Source organism: Phacochoerus africanus, chromosome 6 (assembly GCF_016906955.1).
Source record: "Phacochoerus africanus isolate WHEZ1 chromosome 6, ROS_Pafr_v1, whole genome shotgun sequence".
Classification (NCBI taxonomy): Eukaryota; Metazoa; Chordata; class Mammalia; order Artiodactyla; family Suidae; genus Phacochoerus; species Phacochoerus africanus.
Genome location: NC_062549.1, coordinates 113,039,762 through 113,050,152, shown reverse-complemented (window position 1 = coordinate 113,050,152; position 10,391 = coordinate 113,039,762).

The following is a 10,391-nucleotide window of genomic DNA, read 5'->3' as shown; positions in this document are numbered from 1 at the left end:
AATACTTCCCCAATCCAGTTTTGACAGCCAGAATGTCCAGACCTTGCTAAATGTCCCCAGGGGACAAGAATGCCCCTGGTTTGAGAGTCACTGATTTGGTGCCATTGTGTGGCACTTTTTATCTCTCTAAGAAGCATTCAAGTGGAGTGAAGGTTGTACACAAATTTCTCTAAAACTAAAGTTAAGAATTTCTGGAAAAATACATTGCAGCAAGAAAACAGTTTACTTTTCTAGTAAAAGTGGAATAAGATGGCTCACAGACTATAAATATTAATGAATGAAATATTATTTACTATGTAGAACAAAACCAGTGAAGAGTATGATGCTTCAGAATCTGTCTTGTGGTAAACCACATGCACCATATTAACCATATGACTGTCTTTCTTGAACCCATAGAAAAGATTTATACCTCCTCCCCTTTTATAGAGTAATCTAGCTGTATACCTAGAGTGGTGTTGTTGTTGTTTTCCTTCCTTATCTAGAAGATTGTTTTTCTTGGCTCTTAAAATTCTTATGGCATTTTTATTGCCGTAATCAATGTTTATTTATTATAATGCTAATAAATGTTGGTGAGTTTGGTTGATCTTTTCCAGTAGGATGGTTCAAGAATAATTTTAACAATTTAAGCTTGCCAAGGAATTGTCATCATATCGTCTAATTTTTCTTGGTATTTTGAAAAAAATGTCTTTAAATTTGCTGAGATATTATGCTCTAGAAAATGACCTGAGTGTTCTGCAATAACAGCTTTTCATTTGGGTTATGAGGCTTAATATTCACTTACAGCATCAACTCTAGTAGTTTCAAATATGCCATTATGAGCCATTTGGAATTTTAAAAGCTTTCATAAATAAATGCATAGTAGAATAGTTCCAATTGGTTGGATAAGTAATGTACATTTAAAAAATTAAAATACTATCAAAATGCATACACGCTTTGGTTAAATAGAGTAAGTGTATTTTGAGTCATTGAAATACATTCTTCATCATATTGAGTAAGACTTTCAGAAATGTTGCTTTTGCATTATAACGAATAGCAAATAGTACACTAGAATAGCAAATGCCAGGAATGAAAGTAAAGATTTCAAATAAAAAGAGAGTACTACTTTACTCTTTTCATCAAGAATGAAAATCAAAAAACTTTTCGCCATTTGGCTCTTTAAAAGTCTTATTTATTAAGATCATTGAAACAAAAAATATACAAAGGTATAGGATTTTTCCTTTTACTTTTGATTTAGCGTGCATAGTATTTGGAAAGAGTCAAATCAGATCACATAGACTGAAAATTAATTAAGTCATAGCTACTATATTTTTAGCTTCCTATATAGTCCAAGACTTAATAACAGAAGAAATATCCAATGCATTTATTTTCCAAAAGATTTAAATCCACCGCCCCTCTTCCCACAATTCAACAACCCTTCATCTTGCCCAGATTTTCCTGGTCCTTTTCAGGGTCTGTGCATGTTTTATATCTGTGCCAGGTGTGACCCTGGAAATCTGTGTCAAGGATCTGAACCTCCCTTGGCACAGGTAGCCATCACCAACTGAGGTCCCCCTGACCCTAGCGTGCTGGTACAAATGGAAAACAAAACTCCTTTACTGGCATAGCTGTGCTCGTGTGCGCCTTGGCTCAGAGTCTGCCCCCTCCATCATCCTCTCCGAAGCGCGTGTCCATTCCCTCCACTTGCTGAGCAGCCCCATCTCCGTCTCTGACAAAATTTTCCAGATGGCTTCAGATAGACCTTTAAAGTAGACATTAATTATCACCGAGGCAAGAGAAACAAGAACTAACAGGTTTAGCTCCTCTTCTATTCTTTCTATTCTCTTCTAACAGAATAAATCAATATTTTAATAGGTTTATAAATTATATATAGCTCCTCTACCCATATTTCTTTATTCCTCACAAAACTCTTGTAACACATGCTGCCATTTCACAGCCACAAAATGACACCGAGAAAGTCTAGTTATCTTGTCCAAGGTCACAAAACTAGAAGAGGCAAAGCCAGGACTGAAGCCCGGCTCTCTGTGACTCGAGGCCCTCAAACTCTGTCCAAATTTCAGATTTGAATGGAGGAGTCAATGAAGGACAAGGTGCTACTACTGAATTTAATGATAGATAGATGACTACAGAACAATAATTTCAGTCCAGTGTTTGGTGTCTATGGTCAGTAGAATAATGATCCCATGAAGATGCCTAAATACCCTTGAACCTGTCAATATATATTAGGTAACAAGGCAAAAGGGAATTAAAGTTGCCAGTAGAATTAAGGTTGCTAATCAGCTGTCCTGAGACAGGAAGATTATCCTGGTTTATCCAGGCAGGCCCACTGAAATTATAAGAGTCCTTAAATTTGGACCACAGAGGCAGAAGAGTGAGAATCAGACTCTTGTACATGAGAAGAACTTAACTGGCCGTTGCTAGCTATGCTGATGGAAGAAGGCAACAAGTCAGGGAACGCAGACAATCTTTAAAAGCTAGAAACCTAGGAATTCCCATCGTTGCTCAGTGGTTAACAAACCCAACTAGTATCCATGAGGATGTGGGTTCGATCCCTGGCCTCGTTCAGTGGGTTAAGGATCTAGTGTTGCTGTGAATTGTGGTGTAGTTTGCAGACATGGCTCGGATCCCACATTTCTGTGACTGTGGTGTAGGCCGGCAGCTGCAGCTCTGATTCAACCCCTAGCCTGGGAACCTCCATATGCCATGGGTGCAGCCCCAAAAAAGCAAAATAAAATGAAATAAAAGTTAGAAAACGCAAGAAAACAGAAGCTCTGCTAGAGTTACTGCGAGTAATGCAGTCCTGCCGACTCTTTTGTTTCGACCCAGTGAAATCTACACTTCTGAACTCCAGAACTATAATTTCTTACAGTTGTGCTATTTTTTTTTCTTCTTCTTTTTTTTTTTTTTTTTGTCTTTTTGCCATTTCTTGGGCCTCTTCCGTGGCATATGGAGATTCCCAGGCTAGGGGTATAATCGGAACTGTAGCTGCCGGCCATAGCAATGCCAGAGTCATAGCAACGCAGGATCCAAACCACGTCTGCAACCTATACCACAGCTCATGGCAACGCCGGATCGTTAACCCACTGAGCAAGGGCAGGGATCAAACCCACAACCTCATGGTTCCTAGTCGGATTTGTTAACCACTGCGTCAGGACGGGAACTCCCAGTTGTGCTATTTTTAACCACTAAGTGTGTGATGATTTGTTACAGCAGCTGTAGAAAACTGTTAGAGTATCTATATCAATGTTATGTTTTTAAAAACATTCTAACCACAACTAGAATTCAAAAAGCCAGAAAAAGATAAAAGAAATTAGTATTCCACCATCAATAATAAACACGTAGCCCATGGATGTATTAAAAACATAAATTCAAAGTTTTCTAAGTTTTTCTTTCCTTATATTTATTCAGGCCATACAATTATTCAATCAATAATTATTTATGGAGCAGCTATTATTAACTTGATGTTGAAGAGATGGCTGGGAGGGAGTTCCTGTTGTGGATCAGTGGGTTATGAATCTTACTAGTATCCATGGTGATTCGGGTTTCATCCCTGGCCTCGCTCAGTGGGTTAAGGATCCAGCATGGCCGTGACCTGTGGTGTAGGTCCCAGACATGGCTTGGCTCCTGTGTTTCTGGGGCTGTGGTGTAGGCCAGCAGCTGTAGCGCTGATTCAACCCCTAGCCAGGGAACTTCCATATACTTCAGATTTGGCCCTGAAAAGCAAAAGAAAAAAAAAAGGAGAGACGGCGAGAGACAAAATAGACCAAGTTTCTGTCCTTCATAGATTTATGACCAGAATATTCTCAAAAATCAATTCATTGGGTGTTCATTTTATGTCCAAACTGGTCAAGTACAGTTACAAAGAAGTTCACAGTCAAGTCAACTGTGAATCATAAACATGGAGTCAGGCTCAGCCCCAGATTCCTCTTCTGCTTCTCCCCTTTTGACAGCAGAGCTCAGCCATGCTCTTGTTTTCTCTTTTCCAGAATCATCATCCAGTCTCTTCTTCCTTCCTCAAAACTCACCACACGATGGATATAGCCTTGACAGCCTCTCCTGTTCCTTCTTGCTTCAGTTTTTCTTTAAATACTTTTCTTGCTAACCACTGAAGAACAACAGGCAATTGCAATAGCATCAACAACAAAAGGAAGAGGTAAATGTTGAAGCCTGCAATGTTCTTTTTCAAGAGGCCTTGGCTTATTTTCTGCAACTGACACCATTTCCCTGCTTTTTCTGAGTGTTCTGACAGTAATTGGTGATATAATTAAGGGCTAAATAAGGATTCAAGGTAGAACAAAGTCTACCCCCGTTGACCTCAAGTTTGCATTTCTGTTTTTGAGGCTTTCCATGAGATGACACCCAGTTTACTAGGATGCCCAAAATTTACACTCTGGGCATTTCCCCTGTACCACACATGAACTAAAAGGCAATTCTAGGAGACCTATATCAATAAGATTTTTTTTTTGTCTTTTTGGTGCTGTACCCATGGCATGTGGAAGTTCCCAGGCTAGAGACTGAATCGGAGCTGCAGTCCGTAGGTGTGTCCAACCTACACCACAGTCACTGCAACACGGGATCTGAGCCACGTCTGCAACCTACACCACAGGTCAGGGCAACACCTGATCCTTTACCCACTGAGCAAAGCCAGGGATCGAACCTGCATCCTCATGGATACTAGTCGGGTTCATTACCACTGAGCCACCACAGGAACTCCAATACATCTGTTTTTTAAGCTTATTTTTACTACAGTCTAAAGGAGGAAGTAAATTTCAATTCATGATCATACACACTCATAAGTAAAAAAGTTTCATAAACAATACAAATCCCTTATACTAGATAATGAACTCTGATTTTTTAAAAATTCTATTTCTTCTTCCTTCTTTTGATGTTGACCAAATCACAACCTGAAGTTTTCAAAACACTGCCTGGAGCCATCATGAGGAATTGGTTACACAATGTGACAAGCACAGTCATCCAATCAGAAACTCTGGAAATGAGTTCTGGCTTCATCACTGTCTTAGCTGGGTGAGTTAATGCTAGTTACTTAACATCTCTGATTGTGCTTCCTCTTACCTAATTTGTATAGTTAACATTTCAGAAGGGAGTGGCTATGCCCCAAGGATTAAATAACATCATGCACAGTGTTAGCTTCTTGAGGGCACACTCTTCATGTATTTTATTCACTGGTGTATGCAGTGGTCAGCTCTCAGAAACTCACAAAGAAGTCGATTCTTTATTTTTCCCAACTTCTCATTCAGTGACATCCCATTGGTAACTTGAAATCATCCGTCATGGGAGTATTTACACCAGAGAAAACAGAAAGTGCTACACATCAACCTTCTCCCCACCCCAGCCATTATTAAACACTTACTAGCATCCTCCTGCACGGATTTCAAGCACCTAAAATTGAGCCTGACCCAGTGGCTCTTAATAAATATTCATCAAATAAATAAATGGAAATATGAATATAAAATATTTTATAACAACAAGTAGTATCACCATTGGCAGATATATGTTAATTGAATTGCCTTGGGGACTGCTTTGTTGAAAAAGCCACCTAAGGAATTGCCTTTAAGGAAGATCTTACCAATAAAATAAATGGTGTAGAGTGACCTGGTTCCCTGGTCTGTCACTGTAGAACCAATGAGTTAAATGGTGATTGTTTTTTAAAGCCATTGTGATTTCCTTTACAGCTTTCTCTTCTATTCTCACCTTTATCTCAGCTGCAAGTGACTAATTTCTAAAATGTCAAAAATCAAATTATGCTGCATAGCCGACAAATCCCATATATAATTTGTATACATTTCCTTCCAATAGTGATGATGAAGAGGTAGGAAGTTTGCAACCCAATGTTAACACTTTAAGTGAGAATGATGGATAAATAAAGACCATTTCTATTAAGCAATGTGTAATTTATGATTAAAAACAAAACAGAAAATAAAAACAAAGCATATTTCCTTCCCACATATTATCACCTTCTCTAAGAACGTCTTCCCTAAGTCTCCAGGGAGTGAGTTTCCCTCTCTTATTGGCTTCCATGGCATAATGCATGGTCTCGAGTGTATATACTGTATATTTATCACATAGAACACAATATAATTGCATGTAATTACTTGTCTCCCCCAATGTGAGCAACTGAAGTTTAATGACTTTCTTTTGTTTATAATTTGACACTCAGAGTAATGATTGTATCTTCCAGAATGCCTGGCATTTAATAGAAGTTAGTAATGTTTTCTAAATACATAATCAAAATAATACACTCATGAGTTAATGAATAGTTTTCTGTATCTTAAAGATCCACTCGAGTCTTTGGAAAAACTAAACAAATGACAAAAAAAGAAAAGAAAATGAATAGAGATTTTTTTTTTGAGATCAAACCAGTGCTCATTGATCTTCAATTTATTTAATGGTGAGATGTCTGATAGATACTCGCTATTTGGTGTTTGTTCCAAGGCAGAAAGGAAGACAAGAATTCCATGCTCTGTGTAAGTTAACTCCAGGGGTGAGTTCAAAGACCAGTGAGTAGAAGGGGGAATCTCTTCAACATTTATTGCATAGCCAATACTTCCACTAAACAGATACCTGGTTGGGTTGCTTTATAATTTCTACCGAAGAATTATGTCTGCTTGCTTAAATCTCAAGCATTCAGTAATGTTTGACTACATCTCATTCAGGAATCAGGTATACCCATTTTTATTGTTTGAATATATTTCATTCAGGGATTGCTTATGCTCATTTATATTTAAATGTAATTAGATAGGATCAATGGAAAGTTCAAGCATGTATATTCTCACAAACATATAGTTTGAATGATAAATTGAGAGATTAAATCACAAAACAAATAACTGAACAAAGCATAAAGCTAAATTTCACACAGCTGAACTGGTTTACTTGCCCCTGCGTTTGCTTGAATAGATGTTTTAAAAAGTATAATTTTCTGTGCCCCTTGGTTTCCGCCAAATCATAGCAGCCAATAGTCACAGTAAATCAATGCATATTCTTTTGCTCAGTCCCTTAGGTGCAGTTGAATTGTAATAAATGCAACTCTCCACTTCAGTGAGCTGGGCTATGGTCCAGGAGAAAGGAAAATCTGGAATTTAGAGTCTTGGCTTATCCACAGCTCAGCAAGACATTCCAAATTTTAATGAAGATTCAGCTAACCAATGCATGTAAATAATGAAACTGGAGCTTGTTTTCATTGGGAACAGCACCATACTCAATTTGGGAAAGAATTATTTTTTGTTTCGTTAGAGTTCAGGTTGTCGTGCCATTACTTGGACAAACTTTTATCATGGACTATGTATCTTTGGGCCAGCATTCCCTATTGTTGCTGTTGTGATTTTTTAAAATGTTTAATTCCAGATTCAATAATATTTTGTATATAATGATGAACTGAGAATACATATTCTCTCAGTATAGCAGTATATTTCCCCATCAGAAGGCAGAGATTAGGGATCATTTTGGCACATGAGCAGGAGACTCCATAAACAGGCATGAGGGGTATTTTTCCTAAGGTTTTTTAATATATATGTACTAGCAATTTTTATCAAAGACTTTTAGATCAATTGATTTTTAGTTTTCATTCATTTGAAGTAATAATTTTGGATTTATGAAACATTTTATGATACTACTTGTTTAATTATCTTAAAGTTCTAGTTCACATTCATAGAGATAATTAAACCCCCTATAATTTTCCCTATAAAATGAAGACTTCATCTCTTTGGGTTGCACTAGTAAGACAACTGATAGCAAAACTTAATTAAATTTTGAAACATGGTAGATATGTTGAGGGAGTGGCTGGAGGAAAAGGTGAGAGCTGGATGTCAGTTCAAGAAAACAAACACTTCTGTTTCCAGTTTCAAAACCCAAGACACTGAGATTTATTCTGGTAGATAAAAGGAGAGAAGATGGGTTTCACACAGACCCAGAAGAAGAAGATTCAGTTTTACACAGACCCCGGCTAAATATCTCTGATTCTTAGCAGCTACCAAGGACAGAGTTAAAATATACTGAAGAACAAAGATTGAGTTGTACTTTTTTCCCTTCCCCTAGCACCTCTCGTTCATCCATTTTTCATGTATTGATTGTCTGGCACTCTTTTCCACAACTGGCAGTACTGTGGTGGACTGTATTTTCCAACAATGGAAACAAATCTACCTCTTGCCCCACAGGCCCCTCTGCAATGTGACTTGCTACTGCTCTGTCAGGGAGTGGAGTATGATGCTTCTCCTCTTCAACTGAGCTAGTCTTAGAACTTATAACCAATAGAAGGGAGCAGAAATGAAAGTGCATGGATTCTGGGGCCAGTTCACGGAACAGTGTGCATCTTCTGCTTAGTTTTCTTGAAACTCTTGTTCTTAGGGAAGCCAGACAACATGTAAGAAGTCTGACCACCCTGAGACTGGCTGGTGGAAACACTGTGTGTAGGCACTCAGTCAATTGAACCCAGTCTTCCTTCCATGCCATTCCTACCAAAATCTCAGAAGTTGAAGGAAGATATCTTGGATCCTCCAGACCAGCTGGTCTTGGTTGATGCTACAAGGAGTAGAAAATTGTCGAGACTCTGCTTAAATTTCTGACCTACAAAATTGTAATATAATAAATGATTGTTGGGGAGTTCCCCTTGTGGCTCAGCGGCTACAAACCCAACTAGTATCCATGAGGATGTGGGTTCACTCCCTGGTCTCACTCAGTGGGTTAAGGATCTGGCGTTGCCGTGAGCTGTGGTGTAGATCATCGATGCAGCTTGGATCCTGTGTTGCTGTGGCTGTGGTGTAGGCCAGTGGCTGGCAGCTGCAGCTCCAATTCAGCCCCTAGCTTTGGAACTTCCATATGCCTCAGGTGCAGCCCTTAAAAGCAAAAAAAAAAAAAAAAAAGATTGTGTAAGCCACTAGGTTTTGGGATTGCTCTGTACCAATGTTATAAACCATAAATAGCAATAACAACAATAATAATAGCTAGCATTTCTTGATTTCATCTTATGCCTCAGGCACTTGTTTAATCTTCAGATAAGTACTGACAGTATCTCCATTTTCTGGAGAAGCCAAAATAAACTGGCTCAAGATCACAGAGCCCAGAAGACATGAAGCTACAGCTAAAACGCAAGGCCTGCATTCTGAACTGCTATGCTCTACAAAGTCCCTGTCCTCAAGGAGCTTATAATTCAGTGGAGATATAGACTCATGCATAGTTGTAATAAAATAGGACTGGTATCATAATATGGGCATCTCAAGATGCCATGAGAATTTAGAAGAGGGAGCATGTAATTCTTTATGGAGTGAAGTGGAGATGGGGGAGAAGACTCAGAAAGATTTTGAAGAGGAAGTAGAATTTGATCATGTACCGATCTGGTACTTGAGAGGAAAAAGAGCTTTGGTCTTCTTTTCTTCTTTCTTCTCTTTCCCTCCCTGTCTCTCTCTCTCTCTTCCTCCCCTCCCCCCCCCCTCTGGCAGCTATATGTGGCTGAAACAAGACTAACAGGATAGAACAAAAAAATCATGGAGGCAGGTCAGGAAAGGTTGACATGGACCATTTCATTCCATGCTAAAGCTTTGTAGTTTTTATCCTACAAGTGATAAGGAATCATTGGAGAGATTTTGATCAGGGAAGCAGCAAAAGAAAACTTGCATTTTTACAATATAATTCTGGTTGCAGTGTGTGGAAGATGAATTGGATTGAATTTAGAAATAGGTACTCAAATACATATTTTATATGAAAGAATAAATGGATTCATTTAAATTGTAATTTTGCTTCTTTCTCTCTTTCCCTACTGCCTTAGGCAATTTGCCTTATCATTCACACGCAGAATATACAAAGCAATACACAAAATTAGTAATAATGGTAACTAATATTTATTAAACACTTATTACATGTGTTGTCATTTAATCCTAGCAATAAACTGCAATGTAAGTGTTTTTATTATCTCCTTTTTATAGAGGAGGAAACTGAGGCAAGGCTTATCTAAGATTATAGCACAGGTGAGAGTCAAGCCAAGATAGTTCTGTTCTAATTTGATACTACAAGTTCCTTTTTTTTTTTTTTTTTCAGGGCCGCAAGTACAGCGTACAGAGGTTCCCAGGCTGGGGGTCAAATTGGAGCTACAGCTGTCAGCCTACACCACAGCCACACACGATCCTTAAAGCACTGAGCAGGGTCAAGGATCAGACCAGCATCCTTATGGATGCTAGTCAGGTTCGTTTCCACTGAGCCACAACACGAGCTCCAATACTACAAGTTCTGAAACAGAGTTCAGTGATGGCAGATCCCAAAGCAGATATTTTGACCTTAATTTAATAAAATACAGAATCATGGATAGGATACAAAGTATAAAGGGAAAGGGAAGTTAACCAAAACAGAAAGTTAAGTAAAGGCTTTCTGGAGATTATTATACTTGA